This window comes from Schistocerca serialis, chromosome 6, assembly GCF_023864345.2.
Source record: "Schistocerca serialis cubense isolate TAMUIC-IGC-003099 chromosome 6, iqSchSeri2.2, whole genome shotgun sequence".
NCBI classification, from domain to species: Eukaryota; Metazoa; Arthropoda; class Insecta; order Orthoptera; family Acrididae; genus Schistocerca; species Schistocerca serialis.
Genome location: NC_064643.1, coordinates 472903883 through 472927716, shown reverse-complemented (window position 1 = coordinate 472927716; position 23834 = coordinate 472903883).

The following is a 23834-nucleotide window of genomic DNA, read 5'->3' as shown; positions in this document are numbered from 1 at the left end:
CGGCGCCTGCCGACAATGGGCCTCCACGCCAACTTTTTCGCACCCTCAATATTTTACCGCCTCCTCCCCTAATATTATTCGTTCGCCGCCCTCCTCGACCTTTTATTCTCGCTTTCAATATAGCCCGGGAACATGCCAAGTTATGACGGACAATGAGAATAAAGGGGTTCGTCTCGGAGGAGCTTATTTCTTTCTCTTGTTTCCTCCACTCCGCTGCCTTTTCTTTCCGCCGTTCGGTGAATTCATAATGGGAGCGGCGCCCGCCACGGCTCGCACCTACTCCCCCGCCTACGCGGGGGTTGGGCGCCGCCGGTCCGTGTGCTCGCGAGGGTGAGCCGGTTTAATATTAATCACGCCGCGGCGGATCAATCGTCTGGCCCGGTTTCCGTGCCGGGGGGCGGGCAGAGGAGGCCTCTCATTGTGGAGACGGGGCTGCGTGACCGGCCGGCGGATGGACGGACGCCGGCAGTTCTTCTGCCACTTCCAGATTCGCACGGTATCAGCCACCGCGCGCTGCCACTGCTATTGTCTGCCAAAGCGCCGGCCCACCATCTCGTGACTCGAACCGGCGAATCTACTGTCACCTCGTGTGCTTGCCGTGACGTTTATGGACGTGTTAATCAAGACGTATGCAGATTGGATTTCTATCTTGCAGACAACGTGTGATTAGTTTCGTACACTTGTAATTAGTATGTTTCTGCAGCAAGGGAGGAAGGTTTGCACTTATACACTACTGGCCATTAAAATTGCTACACCAAGAAGAAATGCAGATGATAAACGGGTATTAATTGGACAAATATATTACACTAGAACTGACATGTGATTATATTATCACGCAATTTGGGTGCATAGATCCTGAGAAATCAGTACCCGGAACAACCACCTCTGGTCGTAATAACGACATTGATACGCCTGGGCATTGAGGCAAACAGAGCTTGGATGGCGTGTACAGGTACAGCTGCCCATGCAGCTTCAACACGATACCACACTTCATCTAGAGTACTGACTGGCGTATTGTGACGAGCCAGTTGCTCGGCCACCATTGACCAGACGTTTTCAGTTGGTGAGCGATCTGGAGAAGGTGCTGGCCAGGGCAGCAGCCGAACATTTTCTGTTCAAAATGATTCAAATGGCTCTGAGCACTATGGGACTTAACATCTGAAGTCATCAGTCCCCTAGAACTTAGAACTACTGAAACGTAACTAACCTAAGGACATCTCGCACATCCATGCCCGAGGCAGGATTCGAACCTGCGACCGTAGCAGTCACGCGGTTCCGGACTGAAGTGCCTACGACCGCCCGGCCACCACGGCCGGTGAACATTTTCTGTATCCAGAAAGGCCCGTACAGGACCTGCAACATGCGGTCGTGCATCATCCTGCTGAAATGTAAAGTTTCGCAGGGATCGAATGAAGGGTAGAGCCACGGGTCGTAACACATCTGAAATGTAACGTCCACTGTTCGAAGTGCCGTCAATGCGAACAAGACGTGACCCAGACGTGTAACCAGTGGCACCCCATACCATCACGCCGGGTGATACGCCAGTATGGCGATGACGAATACACGCTTCCAATGTGCGCTCACCGCGATGTCGCCAAACACTGATGCGATCATCATGATGCTGTAAACAGAATCTGGATTCATCCGAAAAAATGGCGTTTTGCCATTCGTGCACCTAAGTTCGTCGTTGAGTACACTATCGCAGTAGCTCCTGTCTGTGATGCAAACGTCTTCGAACTGTTAGTGCAGATGGTTGTTGTCTTGCAAACGTCCCCATCTGTTGACTCGGGGATCGAGATGTGGCTGCACGATCCGTTACAGCCATGCGGATAAGATATCTGTTATCTTGATTCCTAGTGATACGAGGCCGTTGGGAGCCAGCACGGCGTTCCGTATTACCCTCCTGAACACACCGATTCCATATTCTGCTAATAGTCATTGGATCTCGACCAACGCGAGAACCAATGTCGCGATACGATAAACCGCAATTGCGATAGGCTACAATCCGACCTTTATCAAAGTCGGAAACATGATGGTACGCATTTCTCCTCCTTACACGAGGCATCACAACAACGTTTCACCAGGCAACGCCGGTCAACTGCTGTTTGTGTATAAGAAATCGGTTGGAAACTTTCCTCATGTCAGCACGTTGTAGGTGTCGCCATCGGTGCCAACCTTGTGTGAATGCTCTGAAAAGCTAATCATTTGCATATCACAGCATCTTCTTCCTGTCGGTTAAATTTCGCGTCTGTAGCACATCATCTTCGTGGTGTAGCAATTTTACTGGCCAGTGGTGTATATATACAGTCGACATCTAAGTGATATTGCAGACGTAATAAGCTACCGGATAACAAATTAACTGTCACCACCATGACACGCTAATATAGTGTAACCACTCCTTTAGCTTGGATAATCGCTCCCGTTCGGAAAGGAAGGGAGTCCACAAGTTTTTCAGCTGAAGCCAGTCAATGATGATTAGATGCTATCGAGTTATCAAATTCTACATCTACATCTACATCTACATCCATACTCCGGAAGCCATCTGACGGTGTGTGGCGGAGGGTACCTTGAGTACCTCTACCGGTTCTCCCTTCTATTCCAGTCTCGTATTGTTCATGGAAAGAAGGATTGTCGGTATGCTTCTGTGTGGGCTCTAATCTCTCTGATTTTATCCTCATGGTCTCTTCGCGAGATATACGTAGGAGGGAGCAATATACTGCTTGACTCTTCGGTGAAGGTATGTTCTCGAAACTTTAACAAAAGCCGGTACCGAGCTACTGAGCGTCTCTCCTGCAGAGTCTTCCACTGGAGTTTATCTATCATCTCCGTAACGCTTCCGCGATTACTAAATGATCCTGTAACGAAGCGCGCTGCTCTCCGTTGGGTCTTCTCTATCTCCTCTATCAACCCTATCTGGTACGGATCGCACACTACTGAGCAGTATTCAAGCAGTGGGCGAACAAGCGTACTGTATCCTACTTCCTTTGATTTCGGATTGCATTTCCTTAGGATTGTTCCAATGAATCTCAGTCTGGCATCTGCTTTACCGACGATCAACTTTATATAATCATTCCATTTTAAATCACTCCTAATGCGTACTCCTAGATAATTTATGGAATTAACTGCTTCCAGTTGCTGACGTGCTATTTTGTAGCTAAATGATAAGGGATCTATCTTTCTGCGTATTCGCAGCACATTACACTTGTCTACATTGACTTTCAATTGCCATTCCCTGCACCATGCGTCAATTCGCTGCAGATCCCCCTGCATTTCAGTACAATTTTCCATCGTTACAACCTCTCGATACACCACAGCATCATCTGCAAAAAGCCTCAGTGAACTTCCGATGTCATCCACAAGGTCATTTATGTATATTGTGAATAGCAACGGTCCTATGACACTCCCCTGCGGCACACCTGAAATCACTCTTACTTCGGAAAACTTCTCTCCATTGAGAATAACATGCTGCGTTCTGTTACCTAGGAACTCTTCAATCCAATCACACAATTGGTCTGATAGTCCATATGCTCTTACTTTGTTCGTTAAACGACTGTGGAGAACTACATCGAACGCCTTGCGGAAGTCAAGAAAAACAGCATCTACCTGTGAACCCGTGTCTATGGCCCTCTGAGTCTCGTGGACGAATAGCGCGAGCTGGGTTTCACACGACCGTCTTTTTCGAAACCCATGCTGATTCCTACAGAGTAGATTTTTAGTCTCCAGAAGAGTCATTATACTCGAACATAATACGTGTTCCAAAATTCTGCAACTGATCGACGGTAGAGATATAGGTCTATAGTTCTGCACATCTGTTCGACGTCCCTTCTTGAAAACGGGGATGACCTGTGCCCTTTTCCAATCCTTCGGAACGCTACGCTCTTCTAGAGACCTACGGTACACCGCTGCAAGAAGGGCGGGGGGGGGGGGGGGGCAACTTCCTTCGCGTACTCTGTGTAAAATCATCGAACTGGTATCCCATCAGGTCCAGCGGCCTTTCCACTTTTGAGGGATTTTAATTGTTTCTCTATCCCTCTGTCGTCTATTTCGATATCTACCATTTTGGCATCTGTACGACAATCTAGAGAAGGAACTACAGTGCAGTCTTCCTCTGTGAAACAGCTTTGGAAAAAGACATTTAGTATTTCGGCCTTTAGTCTGTCATCCTCTGTTTCAGTAGCAGTTTGGTCACACAGTGTCTGGACATTTTGTTTTGATCCACCTACCGCTTTGACATAAGACCAAAATTTCTTAGGATTTTCTGCCGTCAGTACATAGAACTTTACTTTCGAATTCATTGAACGCCTCTCGCATAGCCCTCCTGACACTACATTTCGCTTCGCGTAATTTTTGTTTGTCTGTAAGGCTTTGGCTATGTTTATGTTTTCTGTGAAGTTCCCTTTGCTTCCGCAGCAGTTTTCTAACTCGGTTGTTGTACCACAGTGTGGGTACATTGATTGCCGTGTTTCATACATTGTTCCAAGCTATCCCAGACATTTTTTTTTTCCACAGTAGCAGTTGCACCCTGTGTTCTTACTTATTTGTTGTTGTCCACCACTATTATTGCCCTTTGTGGTTCCCTCTACTACCATGGAGGTTATTCTCTAATGTCTTAAGTCGTTCTACCATCTCAAAAGTGGTTCAAATGGCTCTGAGGACTATGGGACTTAACTTCTAAAGTCATCAGTCCCCTAGAATGTAGAACTAATTAAACCTAACTAACCTAAGGACATCAAACACAGCCATGCCCGAGGCAGGATTCGAACGTACGGCCGTAGCGGTCGCGCGGTTCCAGATTGTAACGCCTAGAACCGCTCAGCCACCCCGGCCGGCTCTACCATCTCGTCTTTTCTTCTTGACAGTGTTTTCCACATGTTCCTCTCTTCGCCTTTTCTGCGGAGAAACTCCTCGTTCCCTGTCTCATCAGTCAACCTGATTTTCAACGATCTTCCGTAACACCGAGTGTCAAGCGCTTTGGATCTCCTCTTTTCTGGTTTCTCACTGCCCGTGATTCGTTACCTTAAAATGCTGTGCTCCCTTCCTCAAATTACGGCCTATGTTTGAAACAACAATACTCCTCTTGGCCAGGAATGCCCTCCTTGCCCGTGCTAGTCTGCTATTTACGACCTTCTTGCTTCGTCCGTTGTGGGTTGTTTTGCTTCGAAAGTAGCACAATTCCTTAACTTCGTCTTCTTCGTGAGCACCAATTTTGATGTTAAGTTTCTCGCTATTCTCATTTCTTCTGCTTCTCATTGCTTTCAGCTTTTTGTGATTTACTCTCAATCCATAGTGTGTACTCATTAAACTGTTCATTTCATTCAACAGATCCTCTAATTCTTATTCAGTTTCAGTGTTGGTAATGTCACCAGCTAATCTTATCAGTGATATCCTTTCATCCCGAATTTCAGTCCCACTGTTGAACCTTTCTTTTATTTCCGTCATTGTTTCTTAGATGTGTAGACTGAACGGGAGGGGCTAAGGACTGCATCCCTGTATTACTCTCTTTTTATTCCTAGCACTTCATTTTTGGTCTTCGAATCTTATTGTTCTAAGTTCTTTTATCTATTGTACTTCACCCGCCTTCCCCTATAGGTCAGTCCTGTTTTTCTTAAAGTTTCGATCATTTCTTGGAGAATAAAATCTGGTAATTTAGTTGGCCACTATAAGTTTGGCAGAGCGCAAGAGTGTTCGTCAAACCATTTTCGAAGACGTAAGTGTCCGCAGTATACTCATCATGAAGATGAAGAGGAAAGCAACACGAGTTCACCTAGAACGTTGATATAAACATCCTGGTTAATATTCACGGTAACCTCATTGAGAAGCAGCTGCTAACGTCGAGACTGAAACCGACTGTTATTTACAAGATGTGACAGTTGTTCTAGTTCCTGTCAGTTTGGATCTTTTCACGATGACTTCTAATGCCGTGTCGGCTACACCATTCCTTGTAGACGTCTGGACAAGTGATAAACCAGCTCTTTTAAACTCGTTGGAGATGTGATACACCAGTCCTTCTAGACACGATGGATATGTGAGAGCCTACACCATTCCTTGTAGACACGGTAGGGCAGTCATACACCATCCCTTGTAGACACGTTGGACGGTCCGCGTTGAGAAAGCAATAAATCGGGCAACTTAATTCACGTTACGCTCTTGGGCACCTCGAAACGCGAAGGCTGTTTTGACAGCCTGTCACGCCTCCACACAGAGTAATCTTAATGCGCAACTCGATAGAACCGACTGACATATATTCACCAAACGACCTGGGTCAGCGGTGGACACTCACCAAAGCGCCTGGTACCAGCACTGCCCACTTACAGCACTGCTGGCCTGTGTGCTCTTACAAGGGGCTGACGAATAATTTCTTCAGTGGGGATGCTACATTAGCTGAAACTCTTATTTCCATTCGCGGTTTAACGAAACTTCCCTCACTGTTGCGGGTCATTGCACCTTACAAGAAGAAATGCAGGGATGACCTGAAAACCTTACGGCCACTGCCCACCGTGAGACTAAATACCACCTAGAAGCCTGCTACTCTATGAGCCTCTATGGAAAGTTTTGAAACCACGAGTAGGCGAAAGCTGTTGACACTCACGGACTATCAGAAAATGTCAATTTTTTTCAGCTGTCAGGTAAGCAAGATGCAGTATGGTGATACGTCTATCACGGAACAGAATCACCGATACAAAACTGTGGAAACGTCGCGGAAAATGCACGTTTGAATATAAATGCAGGTGCTGCCCAGGCCCGCAGTTTGTGCTGTCACATCTAATCGGGAAGGGCTCATATGCAATGCCCTTATTGTGTTACAAGTGTCAGTCGTGGCCAAAATAGTACTTTATGTAGTTGATACTGCATTATGTCAGAGGTAAGTGATTTCGACCGTGGTAAAATTGTTGGTGTTCGAATGATCAGTGCTTCCGAAACCGTCCGCAAGCTCGTGGTCGTGCGGTAGTGTTCTCGCTTCCCGCGCCCGGGTTCCCGGGTTCGATTACCGGAGGGGTCAGAGATTTTCTCTGCCTCGTGATGAGTGGGTGTTTTGTGATGTCCTTAGGTTAGTTAGGTTTAAGCAGTTCTAAGTTCTAGGGGACTGATGACCATAGATGTTAAGTCCCATAGTGCTCAGAGCCATTTGAACCTTCCGAAACCAAGGTAACCGAAGTGTTTGGTATTTCAAGAGGACCATATCGACGATTTATACCTCGCACAGGGAAAGTGGAAAACCATCATCCTCTAAGACGTTACGAGGGTGAAAGTGTGTTTAATGATCTTGACAAATACGATCATTGAAGAGAATTGTACCGAAAAATTAGAGGACGACAGCTTCAAGTCACTGCAGAACTAAGCGTCACACTCGTGAACTCGGTCAGCACTAAAACAACACGGAGCGTGCTCCACAAGCAGGGAGCTGCAGGACGAGCTGGAATTCCAAAACCATTCATCAGTGGTACAAATACCCGTAACAGGAAGGCGTGGTACAGAAGCCGTAAAAACTGGGGAAGAAAATCAACTGGTCGGATAGTCACGTTTCACATTATTTCCAAATTCATGCAGAGTTGATGCCCCAAGAGCGAAGCATGTCGGGGTTTTGGTTACGATTTAGGCAGCCTTATCGTTATATTCCACGATCGTTACGAATATTTTCAAGGTCGCATTATTGCCACAGATTATGTGACCATTATGTCTGATCAGCCATCCCATGTTACAATGGTTGTTCGCCAATGGTGATGCTGTTTCCAAGACAATAAGGCCTCTATTCTTGCAGTCCACATCATGAGAATTAGTTTTGTAAGCACGAGGATGAACTTCAGAATCTCACCTCGCTATCACAGTCATTAGATCTCAGTAGTATAGGGCCTTCATGGTTCACTCTGGATAGAAGGGTGCGTGATCGCTATCCACGTTCGTCATCATTGCCTGATCTTGCCATTATTTTGCACTAACGATGGTGTAAGACTTTCTGTTAAAACCATAAAGGACCTGTATTTAACCATTCCGAGAAGACCAGGCTGTTTTGAATGCCAACGGTTTTCCAACATAGTAGCAGGCAGGGTAATGTGTTGCATTTGTGGTGTTTACATATTTTTGTCCAATTCCGGGTACATCCGTTACCGAATTAATTAATTTGAATTAATAAAGGAAAAATCTCATTTACTTGAATTTCTTGCCCGCGGATTAGAATGTACCGATACCCTTAATGGTCCTGGAAGGTATGAATTCGCTTTCAGTTCACAGCTAGCAAAGCCAGAGAGAATGGATATATTGCCCCCAAACTAATCAAGCAGCTTCTGACAGCCAGGATGAAACATTCGGCATAGGGCTACAAACGTAGTGCATATTAGCAGGGAAATTCAAGATGCAGTCGGTCTGTTCTACACTTTATTGACGTGTTTCACTTTTGAAATATAGCAAGTGATTTTCTCTTAAGTAATTGATGTCTACTTGCTTCAACGGAAATTATTTTGCTTACGGTACATTTTACTTGGTCAAACAGAGTTCATCGTTAAGCGCAAACATGCACATTGCTTATGACAAGTCAATCATTAGTAGAGGAAGTAAAACAGAGTTAAAATTTCTACTTTCAACTGTCCAGCAGTACCTTTATTTCTAATTTTTTCTTTGGTTTTTTCAAACTAAAATAGCGAATAGACAATTCAGCGAAAATCGATAGAAGGTGAAGTAGTATTCTTGTCGAAATATGTCGCATATACACTGTCGAGGCTCCCTGAATTGCAACAGACCCCAGTATATTGCTCTACCAAACATTAAAAACTGCTCCCAGTATCGGTAATAGTTCCCATCATTACAAGAGTCTAAAGAATAAACAGAACGCACATGGATTGGAAAATAACGTAGACAAAGATCTTAAAAAATAAAAAAAATTCTTCCCAAACATCTCGATTCCGCCTGTTTGTATTGTGCTCAACAGCTGTATTTAGTATCTTATGTTTCAGAGCTCAGATTACACTTTAAAGAACCGCCCTTCCCGTGTTGCAGCAACTACGTATAGTTAATTGCCGTCTGGTGTATTTCGACTGCTTTCTGCCATATAATTTTCGTATACTGTATTGCTCATTGAGAAATATCGACTCTAAGGTAGAGGTACGTATGACTGGAAGATGACTGTTTTCCTGATTTCTGCCATTTTTTCATCCAGGCAATTTTTATTGGCCGCTCTTGATTTTTTCAAAAGGAAATATGTGGAGAGCATGAATAAATAACGAAGGTCTACAATGACGCTAGAAACAAATGTGTGCTCAGGTGGGGATCCAAAAGTTCGGTTCTTTTGGGTTCACTGTTTGTTACATTGAGGCCCCCAGTCGCCCCCTCCCCCTCCCACAGATATATTTGTCGCCAACCACACATTTACTGTGGCATTATGCCAACGATTATACTAACAATAATAATGATGTCTTATGGTTCAACGGTCTGGAGCAAGACTTTCAATTGGGCGACACTTATAGCGACTTGCCTGTCACTGCGTGTTCACAGGCAGTCACCCGTCGAAGCGCTAACAGTGAATGACGTTACTTAGCTTCGGTGATCAGGTGATAAACCGTGTATCCAACGTGACAAGACCATTGCCAATAGTAAAAGTGAAGCAAGTAAAATGTGTTAACATTATAATAAAAATAATAATCTGAAACTTCCTTGCAGATTAAATCTCCGTGTAAGACTGGGACACGAACCTGGGATCTTTGCCACCGCCGCCAAGTGCTCTGCCGACCGAGCTATCCTAGCAGGTTCACGGCCCCGAGGACGAGTCGTCAGTAGTGTTCGGATAGCTCAGTGGTGGCGACACGATAGCTTTGCTTCTTCCCTCAACGGAATAGCCACCCTCTGTAATTAAAATAACAAAAATTAAAAGAAACTGAGTGAAATTTTAATCAATCAACTGGAAGACGTGTCATCCAACATTTACGCGTATGTAATGACGAAAAGTGGCGAAGAAACAGATATAACGAAAACAAAAGTCGGTACAACAATTGCCCGTGAAAGACAAAGGCCCTAAGTTCGAGTCCAGGTCCGGCACACGATTTTAATCTTCCAGGAAGTTTCAGATTAGCCCACGCTGCACTGCAGAGTGGAAATTCATTCTGGATAACAATAATTTGGTTCCATCAGTACTTAGCGCATTTGTTTGGCGTAAGATCCACAAAACTGCTGCTCAGAGAACTACGTTACTTTAAAATCATTCGTCCGAGAATTTAAGATCTGCATCTATCATGAAATTAATTTAAGAACTATAACAGCAACAAAACTCTCACAACTTCGACATAATAATAACTTACAGACATAAGTGAGTCGTCATCACTCAGTATTTTACTTAGCATTACGACTGTGAAACCAGGTCTGAACACTGTGGCTACGGGAGCGTGTAGATGTCGGAGAATACAACTTCTTTCATCCATTTCCACGAAAATTCGAGAAGGCAATGTTTCTACTTTTTTCCTTCCTTAGTGGAGGTTAGACGTATAGCGAGCCGCCACGGGCCGCATGGGAGCAGTCACAGGCGGGCTGCATAGAACCAGTCGGAGAACTTATGACCCAAAAGAAAAGAGAAATTTTGAAAAACTAAAAAAATAGTTACCTCCGACAGCAGATTGGCGCAACCGACAGCAACGTATGTTTGATTAACGGCAGTCTATAATAACTCAAGAAATAAATGGTTGATAAAGGACAAGAAAGCACTGCACTAGAAGAGAATGCGCGTGGAGTGACAGCTACGTAAGTACTGCACTGGCGGACAGGGCACCGCTGCGGCTGCTTCATTAGCGGTGCACGGCCACAGGCCGACTTGCGGCTGAAAAATTGCGCAGTTTTTTTGCGCAATTACTGTGTCGTCACCTAACAGCAGTGCTGCGCCCGTGCGGGCACAACAGATGCGCTACACGCGATGAAGACGTACATTGTCTTTTGCAAAGCTATTGTACTGAGCAGCAGTCTTGCAGCAGCTTCCTCGTGGATGCCAGGTGTACAGCATTAAACAGAAACAAAAAACTCCGGAGTGACAATCATTCCTCAGACGCCTGCTAATGAAGATGTAAGCATTCATTTTTCTTTTAGGATTAACACAGTGCTAACGCCCATCATGGCAACAAAGCACCCGTCATGCCTACTCCGTGCATTTTCTCAAAAGCAACTTTAATGAAATTTTTCTGCCTGTCACTGTTAGTTTGCTCAGATCAATCTTAGCAGCTAATGAAGCCACAATCAGATAAATGTGAAAACTAGATACCGGTGGACGCACTGTTTAGTGGCCAAATGCAGCAACCTCGGTCACAAAACAAGATAACCAAGATCTCGTGATCACAGTTAAAAGTAAATCGCTTTTAAAATGTTTCTGCGGTGCAGCAAATAGTCGTCAGACAACCGTGGATCTGACCACGGTTAACTCTGGTTATTGCAATGGAAGGCGGCTTTGAGATGCAAAGATGTTAATATGGATATGAATTTGCATAAAGTCACCTACATACCTTAGTTGTCTAGACAATCCCTGGTGAGTGACGTTATTGTCACATGCTCTCACTTTCGTCAACAAGCAGGAGTTTGTTTATACATCGCTACTAGTCCGTTTGTTTACGTTTGACGAAATGGAAAACAAAAGAAGACCATCAAATTATTTGAAATACGAAATAGACATACTTCTCGAATTTATCGTGCGAATGCATGAGTTCTTGAAACTAATAGAACTGACGGCTACAGAAAAAAGAAGAAATGCACGTTTTTTCGTCTGGGTCATTATCTGTTTTGTTTCTTTACCGTTCAATTCGCATAGCTACGTCATTAAAATATGTGTATGCTAATCATCAAATCTAACTGTTACCGTTATGAAAAATGCACGTCTTCTTACTTCCAACTATATATTGCACAAAAAATTTCCTGTTTTCGTTGCTAATAAAAATTCGTGATTACCGAACATTCATATAATATTGTTGACGAAGACAATGTAATTAGAAGCCACACATTAATTTTTTCTATCTTTTTCTACATTTAAAAATACGAATCCAAGTGGAATTGAACCCTGGCGCTCCACATACCTAGCAAGCAGTTTACCACAGAGCCACACTGCATCTCAGTATAAAAAGAAAATCTACCTTATTTCAGCATGTTAAAGATGGTTGGTAACCTTGGACGTCAATTTTCTTGAGAATTTTTGAGAGTGGCATCCAACCGCTTCGCGAGAGATACATTTGTGTTTTGAACTTCACACACGATAAATATAAGAATTACAAAAATCTGATTCTCGTGCGGTACACTCGTAAAAGACAATCAGTGTGCTCACATGTGGAGTGACAATTTAAATCTGCTCATGATAAGTTTTATCCATAAATTAATAAACTTTCTGGGTTCATCTTTAGTGTACGTTACGGTACAGAATGCCTTGAATACACGTCAGTAAAGCTAAATGCGCGCCGTTGTATTACCGTACGAACCCTGGTCATCTAGAGAGAACCGGACGTAGCGACGATCAAATAAAACCGTGGTCAACTCCCTCGTTTAACTTAGATCGACGTCTGTGCACCAGAATTTTAAGTTAAACGGGTTTAAATGCCGACTTTACCGTGGTTACCTTTTAATCAGATTGGTGCTATCGGCCCTAAGACTAGTACTCGTGAAGAAAACGGATAACATTTCAGTCTGGCCACTACGTCGTAGCTTTGCCATGCTTTTTCTCAGTCATTTTACTCGAATGAGAGGAAGATTCTTTAAAGGAAAACACTATTGTAATAAATCCCTTGTAACGATTAGTCCTTTCGTCTACCTTAAAGGAGGTCATGGTATTATGTAACGTTACAACTGATATTTTTATCGAAGGAGTCAGTCATGATTTATATAGGGTGACATATTACAGCCGTATTAATGGCGGTTTGTATACGTTGGCTTCCACACCATGTTAATGGTCGGCAATGTGCACTGCCGAATTCGAGCACTTAAACTGATTACAAATGCCGATATGAATGAACTGTCACAAACACTGCACGTAAAATACTGTAACATTCCCTTTGAAAAATTTATGAATTACTGTGCTGGTAAACCTCTTACGTTATTTGATTTTCAAAGAGCTGAGCAGAACTGAACGTACTCAGACATTTCTCTCTTTACTTATTCTGATCAACACTAAACTGACATACAATATTTTTAGCGCAACGCAATCTGACTTTCAATAATCCCTACAAAAGAATGGTCCTGACTAACAATAACCTATACATTTCATGAATCACTTACCTCACAAAAACCTTCGTTACTCGAACTACTGCAATAGAGCGAGTGCCAACACTGCCAGCTGAATAAAAGATTCTAACTACTGATAGGCATAGTCATCAAATGAAAGATTTTGATACAGAACAATAAATGTATTTACCTTAATAATGTTCAAAACTCATTATATATATAATCAGTTCTTGATATCCAGTATTACAAATTTACTCTTTCTGGCGGACACACGTCCAGATCGTCTGCTCTTTAATTCTGCCATCTCTCTCCCCACATCCACCACTGCTGGTGGCTCACCTCCAACTGCGCAATGCTACGCGCTGCTCACATCTAACTGCCCAACACTACAATAGCAATATTCCAACAATGCAAATCAGCCACAGACTGCACACAGCACAGTCAGTGACTTTCATACAGAGCGCTACGTGCCGTTACCAACATAAAAACCTAAACAACCTAGCTACATAGCCCCCATGCTCCCCACAAAAAAATTATTGAAAGAAGGCCGAACTGCGGTATCACCATATCCAAAACGTCAGTAAAAGTGACTACTACTGACTGTCTCACTGCGGCTCCAACACCGTCGGTAGACGCTCGCTGCAGCTCTAAAACCTGCCCACTCACTTAGTGTAATATTGTCCTCTCTGTGGACTGCCCTAGTATCGTACCGTGTACGAGTGAGATCAGCTTCTTGCCCACAGGCCAAATAAAGACAGTGTCTCAGTACAAGCAAGAGAGAGTAAAGAACACTTCTACTGTCCAACCGCTCTTAGACCTTCTTCATTTCGCCACTCTACTTACAAAGTGACAAATATACAGCTCAGAAAGACGCACTGGTATATCTACTCTATAATTAGTCGTAGTCTAAGTGCTCCTCTATTGAACACAAGATGGCGCACACAGAGACGCTTTCCCTCCGCTCACGGAAATGACTCAGACCAAATGGTTCAAATGGCTCTGAGCACTATGGGGCTTAGCATCTGAGGTCATCAGTCCCCTAGAACTTAGAACTACTTAAACCTAACTAATCTAGGGACGTCACACACATCCTTGCCCGAGGCAGGACCGTAGCGGTCGCGCGGTTCCAGGCTGAGGCGCCTAGAACCGCTCGGCCACACCGGCCGGCTGACTCAGACCCCCAGCTCTTCACACAAAAGTAGTAGCTCGGCTACTACAAAAGAACGACAGAAGGCCCGTACTTCCTGTCCAACCACAGGGTTCGTCTCTAAACGAGTACCCACTTCTTACTTTGAGTCATACAGTCTTTCGCCACTCCGTGCAAATTTCCAGAAAAGCTCCCACTCCTGTCTAGATTTTAAGAAGAGCCAAAGAAGCTGGGCTGGAACCGTTGCACCCCAGCAACCTTCACTTCCCACCCTACCTTCCGCAGACTCTCAACGGCCCGAGCCCATATAAACGTGTACTACTAAGAGATGGCTCTCATCCAGAAGGCCTGCGTCCCCTGGTGTGCCACTGACTACGGAACACAGCCGCCTCCAACGACACCGCCCTAGTGCAGCCCATGCAAAAACGCTGTTCCGTCCCTGCCATGCACCACGAAGCTGCCCGCTAGTTCACAATGTCCGTCCTTGTTTCTTGGGGTTTCTCAGCAAAAACGGTGTGCCATATTCTGGCTGCGAATTATCCGCTGAGCACGCAATACAAGCAATTAGTAAAGACATCCTGGCTGTTTCCACAATTTTTCTTGAAAATCTCATGTAACGATAGTTTTTACTTTTTTCGTAACGACCGATAATAATTCTCTTTTTTAAGTATTGCGTTATATTTTAGACTAAAAACGAAATGTACGAAATTATTTTAAAATTTTTATTAACATCTCAAACTATCGTTAACTGGCAATATCACTGAGTGGCAATGCTGTAAGACAATGAAGTGACCTTGATCCGCCTATTTTCATCACGACTGCTATCATTTGGTTAGATCACTTTCACGATGAAAATTCAAAGTTTTCCAGAAAGTTAAGCTTCATTATCATACACTCGCCTGACTAAAGTCATGCAATAGCGACATTCTCATATACAAATGGCGGTAGTACCGTGTACGCAAGGTATAAAAGCGCAGTGCTTTAGGAGAGCTGGCCTTAATACTCAGGTGATTCATATCAAAGTCTTTCCTACGTGATTACAGCTGTACGACGGGAGCTAACAGCCTTTGAACGAAGAACGCTAGGAAATTCAATATTCCGAGCTCCGCAGTATCAAGAGCGTGCCGAAAATACCGAATTTCATAGGAGAGCTGGCCTTAATACTCAGGTGATTCATATGAAAGTCTTTCCTACGTGATTACAGCTGTACGACGGGAGCTAACAGCCTTTGAACGAAGAACGCTAGGAAATTCAATATTCCGAGCTCCGCAGTATCAAGAGCGTGCCGAAAATACAGAATTTCAAGCATTACCTCTCATCACGGACAACGCAGTGGCCGACGGCCTCCGATTAACGACCAAGAGCAGCAACGATTGTCTAGAGTTGCAAGTGCTAACAGAGAACCATCCCTGCAAGAAATAACAGCAGAAATGAATGGAGGAAGTCAGACGAACTTATCCGTGAGGACAGTGAGGTGAAATTAGGCTTTGATGGTCCATGGCAGCAGATGATATGAGGCGAGTGCCTTTGCCAGCAGCACGACATCGCCTGCAGCGGCTCTCCTGGGCTCGTGACCATAAGGTTGCCCCCTAGACGGGAAATTCGTGGCCTGGTCAGATGAGTCCCGATTTCAATTGGTAAGAGAGCTCACGGTGGCGCAGACCCCACGAAGCCATGGACCCAAGTTGTCAACAAGGCACTGTGCAAGCTGGTGGTGGCTCCAAAACAGTGTGGGCTGTGTTTACATGGAATAGACTGGGTCGTCTTGTCCAACTGATCCGATTATTGACTGGAAGTGGTTATGTTCGGCTACTTGGAGACAATTTGCAGCGATTGATACACTTCATGTTCTCAAACAACGATGCGATTTTTATGGATGGCAATGTGTCATGTCGTTGAAGAAATGGTTCTAAGCACTATAGGATTAAACATCCAAGGTGATCAGTCCCCTAGACTTAGAACTACTTAAACGTAACTAACCTAAGGACATCACACACATTCATGCCCGAGGCAGGATTCCAACCTGCGACCGTAGCAGCAGCGTGGTTCCGGAGTGAAGCGCCTAGAACCGCTCGGCCACCGCGGCCGGCCATGTCGTTGAGCTACATTTATTCGATATTGGTTTGAAGAACATTCTGGACAATTCCAGCAAAATGATTTGGCCATTCAGACCGCCTAAATGAATGCCATCGACTATTTATGGGAGATAATAGAGAAGTTAGTTAGTGCACAAAATCCAGCACCGGCAACAAATCCGAAACTATGGAGGCATCATGGCCCAGTATTTCTGCAAGGGACTTCGAACTGCCTGTTGAGTCCATGCCACGTCTAGTTGTTGCACTATGACATTCCATCTATAGACATATGGAAAAGGTATTTTCCCTAATCTTTCATCGAGTAATATATTACAAGTGTTGTTTCAGTGTCACTTTTGAATTCCATGTCATGTTACAGTCGGCAGGTGACTGCATTTTATCTTGCAACACTACTTCGTAGCACAATTTGCCAGCCGCCTCGTAAAAGCACGACAGCCGCCGGAGGATTGGGCACTCGCTGTGGCTCTCTATCGCCCGTTTGTTATAGCCCCACCCTCCCTCCCACCTCTCGCTGCTAGCTTTTTCCCTCTTCAGCGTTGACCTGACTCCTAAGGCGTCCTCCGTCGGGTCATTCTCGACGCGCAAGGTGCGCTGCGGCTGGCAGTAATGAAATATTAACAGGGAGCACGCTGATAATGACCCCCACAACACAGCGACTCCTATGTATTTACGTAAATGCCGCGCTTTATTTGGCGGCGAACGCGCAGTAAATCGTGTTATTTATAATGCTGATTGCTGTCATTAGCATGGGACGCTGCGTCAAAGATAACTGGCCCGCCCGCCGCCTAGCGTTCGCCTCTCGCCCCCCCCCTCCCTCCCTCCCCCCCCCCCCCCCCCATCGAACAACAGTCTCTCTTGTCCACAGGGGGAGGGCCTGCGACGCCTGTACGCTCTCCGCCATAGCAGACGAGTACACTTCTGACAAAGAGCTTCCTGATAATCCTTGCTCATGCTTCTCTTCAAGTACTGACGTGTTACACGTGCATAGCAGCTTAAATAAGTATCTTAACAATAATGATGGGGGTAAAGAGGGCGACATTGGCCAGAGACAAAATCTCTCGAAACAAGCAGGAACATCCTCAAGGCAAATAACATGAACAGTAGTGTTAGAGAAAATCATTAAACTAACATCGGACTGCGTGACGAGCTGCTCCACGCGCTTAATCTCTCCGTAAAATGAAGAACAAGCAGCACTCGTAGCGGAGAAGGTGGCTTTTACCACAAGATCTCCACAACTGTGAGTGCTAGGACATCAAGAATTAATTTCCCATGCAGTTGTCTACCATAACATGTAGCGATATTTTTCATGTATTTATCATGTGTTAGTTTTATCACTTACGAGACCCAGTTCTGTTTACATATCTAGCGAGTTATTTTGAATTAGCCAGTTAGCTAAATAGCAAATGTTATTTAACTAACCGAAAAGATGAATCAGCTTTCTACACAGCAAGAAAGGTTGCCCAATACCAAGCGAAGCTATTTACACAGTAACGGGTAGTGTGTCGCACTTAATTTCATCAACGCTTGCTTTCAATAATAGACAGAAACAAAACAGCTACGTAAAACCGCGAGTGATAATCAAACGGCTATAATCTACGCAAAAGATATCTTTACCACAATCCTTACATCAGAAATGATTGCCAAAATGAACCACATGGTTTTCTGGTATCACCAAGGGAGAAAGTTAAAATCTTAGGAAAGAATATCACTGTTGTAGACAGTTCTGAAGAATCAGTCATTAGAGACATGGTGAATGAACGTTCTTGTCAACTAAACAGTAGTGCCAATATTAAATAAACTATTTCTTGCTGTAAATCGGAATACACATTTTCCATGGCAGCAAGATGTTTAACGCAAGACATTGCCTGAAATGAGTCTTCATTGCAACATATCTGGAAGCAAACGAAATACTCTGTGAGAGAAAATTTATGTAACTTTTTAAAATTAAAATAGTATGGTAAAAAGACTCTCTTATGTACGATCTTCTGATGGATTTTAACTTTAAACACAGTTCATTTATAGGCACATTATGCGGCAGACCATCTGAGATAAATGCAAGCGAACGTGATACAAGATACTAAACGTTTTTACTGCTATTTTCACGAGATCATAACTACCTTAAAACCTCCATAGTAGCTTCATCAGTTTTTCGCCTATAGAATGTGTTTCAGTATCGTAAAACCAATGTTGTTTACGGAACTCAAGATGTCTTTCGAGATAAAGGCAGTAGGAGCTGCGAGAAAGGCTTCTGTTTAACTCATTGTCGCTAAAGTCTGTCTCTCTGTCATTTTGCATTCAGTTAATAGAAATAAAGTTAAAATCCTTTCGCACTAGTTAAGCTATATAGTGCTGAAAAATATGCGAAAAAATTTTTAGGTGCAGTGAATATTTATAGATTCCAGCATATATATATTCACGAAAATAATATAATCTTTTTAAAAAAATATTAAAAAATACTTAAATTCGTTGTTTTTGAAATCCTGTTGAAGTAACTGGTTGTTTTATAGGTTAGTAGAGTTTTTGTTTTGCTTGTTGGTATTCCAGTTGCTGTGGGCTTATGGGTCTATTTGTATTCACTGTTCCATTTGAGTTTACGTTTTGTCATTTTGTTATTCGGGGATAGTGAGTGGAGCTGTGGACGCTAGAAAATGAAGTGTCAAGTGGAGAAATTGGGACATTTCCGACATATTTTTCTGTTTTAGTTCAATAGAGGGGTAACAGCAGCAGAGGCAACCAGAAAAATTTGCGTCGTATATGGGGACAATGCCACGGGACGGAGCGCGGCAAGAAAATCGTTTTCTCTTTTTAAGGAGGATCACTTTGACGTTAATGACTCTCCATGATCAAGAAGAACTTCGGGGTTTTATGAAGATCATTTAAATCCATTAATCCACAGTCATCCAACTCAATGTACTTGAGAACTGGGAAATGTGATGAAATGTGATCATTTCACCACCATGCGACATTTGTATGCAATAGGGAAGTTTCGAAAATCGGGTGTATGGGTACTGCATGTTCTAAGCCAAAATCACAAAAACCGGTGGGTGATCATGTGTGCATCTCTGCTTGTTCTTCATCGACTGGCTCATGAACACCATTCCTATTCTCTATTATTACTGATGATGAGAAAAGGAGTCTTTATGCTAAAATCAGGAAAAGAAAGAAATGGTGGAGACCAAACAAACCAGTAACTCCCCATACAAAGACAATGTTATGCATCTGGTGGAACAGCGATGGTGTGGTATACCAGGAATTGCTTCCCCGAGGTGTAAACATCTTTGGTGACATTTATTCTCAACAACTGAGACATCTTGCAGACGCAGTCCAAGAACAACGACCAGGAAGAATGCGTGAAGTGATGCTACTCCATGATAATGCCCACCCACATTCTACTGGACAAACAAAAAAAAACTATACAGGAGTTGAGTTGGGAAGTCATTCTGCACCCATCTTATTCACCTGGTCTTGTGCCTCAGATTATCACTTGTTCCGCTTGCTGTCGAACAATCTTCAAGAAAATTCCGTTCCGGATGAAAATGCGCTCCTAACATGGCTCGATGAGCTCTATGCCTCAAAACCACGTGATTTCTACAATTGTGGAATCGGAAAGATACCTCGGCAGTGGCAAGCTATTGGAAATAGTGACAACTGAAGTCTCTGTTATGGGTATCTGCTGCCTTCATTGAACGTTTGCATAAATGCTAGGAACTTCTCTACCAACACAATATAACCATCCACTCAAGAGTAGAGATCAGACATTCATGCAATCAGATGGACAGGCATTGCGATCTGTATTTCCAGTAGACACATGAATGTTATTTTCTATTGTGCCAGTGTTATGACTTTTGTTTCCGTCACACTTATTAGCATATTCCAGGCTATGACACAGTGGTCAGATGAATGTAGTTCAGGTTTCGACTAGAAGAACACGTAGAAAGTTATAGAGAACGAGAAACAGCTTTACTCTACCTGTCCGCAAAGGTTAAATCAATTTGTTTCCGATCCAGGCATACAGCACGAACCTCTGTTTCAAGTACAACAACACCTCGTAGAATCTGATAGAGTCAAGGCCGAAAATAGCCTCACATCCTTATCAATTAATGAGGCTTGGCTGCTTCAACCAAGAATGCTTCGGAATATCTTCGAATGCCACATAAGTCAATGGGTGAGCAATGTCTTTCGTTCTGTTGCTTAGCTGAACGACATCTTGAAACAGTTTTTTCTTTAAAACTTCATATTGACAAGTTAGTCTCCTGGAAGCCCGGCCGGTTAGCCGTGTCGTCTAAAGCACTACTTTCCGGGAGGGAAGGCGTGCCAGTCCCCGGCACGAATCTACCCGGCGGATTAGTGTCGAGGTCCGGTGTGCCGGCCAGCCTGTGGATGATTTTTAAGGCGGTTTTCCATCTGCCTCGGCGAATACGGGCTGGTTCCCCTTATTCCGCCTCGGTTACTCTATGTCGGCGATAGCTGCGCAAACACTTTCTCCACGTACGTGTACACTGTAATTACCCTACCACGAAAACATTGGGCTTACACTCGTCTGGTGTGAGACGTTCCCGGGGAAGGGAGTCGGGAGAGGGGGGGGGGGGGGGGGTCCACTGTGGGCTGAACCGCACAATAATCCTGGGTTCGGTGTGGGTTGGCGGTGGGCTGCGTGGACTGCTGTAGCCTGTTGTGGGATTGTGTACCACTGCGACAACAGCGGGAACGAAGCCTCTCTGTCGTCTCTAGGTCCCCAGTTCCATACAATACAATACCAACAATACAATACAAGGCTCCTGGAAGTTGAGTTACATTTAGCAGCAGAGTTGGAGCCTCAGCCACTAGTCAGTCTCTCCTCATGTTTCTCTCTTCATCCTGCCCTCGTGGATTCCTTCTCAATCTGGACCACATACTCTTACAACTTCTGCATTCTCTCGCCTCTGATCATTGCGTCCTCTGTACTTTCGCCTGTCATCTGTCTGATACAATGGCGCCCATGAACCACGAGGTTTATTTCCATGCCATTTGTTTCCGTTCTGGTGGGATGGATGCCTTGTTCACCAGTATGCATTAATTGTGCTGGACTATAGTGAGCTTGCATAAAGTGCAGTGTTTCTCCAACATCAACTACACGACCAAGTAAAGTATGAATGTCGCTGCATTATTCATACCATGGCCAGCCAAATTCATATATTTCTGAATGCTGTTTGGTACCTTTGTATGGCAGATCCAAATTAGATCTTTCTGCTTACATGGTGCACCCAAGAACTGGTTTCTTTTCATCATTTCTTTGAAATACTGAACTGGACAACGAAATTGCGATCCTGCAGCATCAAAATACCTAGTTTCATGTGCTCCAGCTTCTCTTTTGCCCTAATCTCTGCAGAAATGCCAGTGTAAATTCCTCATAAGTCTTTCACTTCGCTGTGATCGCTTGCATCATGGCGGCTGCCTCTTCCTGAAGAATTCTGCAAATGAAATTGATTTTGTATCCGGCAGACCACGACCTCGGAAGCCCAACCTGGAACTGTACAGTCCCAATTTTAGGATGCAATTGACTCACACAGTCTGGGAAGAACGCATACTCCTGTAATAAAACAAAATAATTTCTAATTTCATCAACTTGGACCTCCTGCTAACCTATTCCTCTCAGTACAGCTGATTGTATAATCTCAGGTGGCAGTACAGGATCGCTGCATGTACGGCAGAATCTGTCTGCTGACTGACGTAATTCCCTCTCTTCCTTCCGCCTCTCTACTTCACTCGTCAACGTTTCTCCAGCACTCATATTGTTCCCTGAACCACAATTAGCTTGTCCCTCCTTAAACATTAAATTATACCAGCGCTTCACAACAGCGACGATTGATGTCTGCTTGTATTTCACTAAACTGGAAAACCACTCTGATCTTTCAAGATTACAGTGGCGGTCCTATCTGAACCAGCGTCATTACTTAACGACATTCGCCCTACTTGTTCCTTACTGCCGGTCGGAGTAGCCGAGCGTTTCTAGGTGCTTCAGTCTGGAACCGCGCAACCGCTACGGTCGCAGGTTCGAATTCTGCCTCCGGCATGGATGTGTGTGATGTCCTTAGGTTAGTTAGGTTTAAGTAGTTCTAAGTTCTAGGGGACTGATGACCTCAGATGTTAAGTCCCATAGTGCTCAGAGCCATTTTCTTCCCTACTTTGTGATTAATTGTCAGTGACTTCGTCTTTCCAGTCTTAATGATATCAACGTTTTGTATAATTTATCAGTTGTACTCTTCACTTCTTTAGCTAATTTATTATAACAGGTACTGATTTGTTGCTCAGTTACCTGTTCCCTTGTCTTTGAATTTCTTAATTCCTTTTCCAATCATTTTGTCCAAGTCGACCATTCTTTCGTCACACACTTGTACATAATAAGTTAATTGCTACCCTAATTTCCTGAAAAGTTCGCGATTTCCTTACATTGATCTTCTATCTTTTTGAAATTTGCTTCATTCCTTTCAACTTTCTCTTTTTAACTGACGCAAGTGATGCAAAATTTTGCTCAATCTTTTTAAGAAAGTCTTCCAGGTGTTATAACAGTCATCCAGCTTCTTATGCTGTTAAGCGGACCTTTTGTAAACCTCTTCTGCTCTTTTCTGTCCTCTGTGACTTTATGATGCTCTTCTCAAATTCTGTGACACTCTTCCGTCTTTTTATAATGATAGTCGTTCTTCTCATGGTGATGCTTGTTTTCCAATGTCCTTTCAATTAAGAAAGACTAAAGCTCATTGGGTGGTGGTGAAGAAGGGGTTTTTCACGATCCGCAAAACTCTATGTCACGTCCTTGCGTCCAGTGACTAGTCTTCCTTTTTACATTCTCTTCACATATCGCCTCAGATACGGGTAGTTTTCTGTTAATCTGCAAGTTCTTTAATTTGTTGTCCAATTCTAGTGACCCTTCCAAAATACTTTCACAACTTTCTCAAACCTCAGCACTCTACAAAGTGTCTTGTTTGATCTCCAAATCACGTGCACAGTTTATAGTTGCAGATAGACCCACTTCTTCCCAATCAACTGTGCTCATTTTTCCTAAACTACATGCCTGAGCATGAGTTAATCTTGGCATAATCATCACTAATGCAAATGAACGACTTCCTCCTAACAACCAAATCCCTAACCTAAAGACACAAAACACGATGAAATCCTACAAAAAATACAAATACCTTTAAATATATCCCGCATAAGCTCATCGTCGAAACCAAGGGCAACAATGGAGTCTACTCATCAATTTTTCCCCGTAAGAGAACCACAAATTATCACAGTGCAAGCAACTAACAATAAATTAAATTTTTGAAGTTCCTTTATTGATGTGAGGCTCATCTATACTTATCCAGATAAAATGTGATAAAAAGCCATATCATTCAATTAGTAATATATGTTGAGCTAAAAATTGTACTCTTTTCAACAGAAGA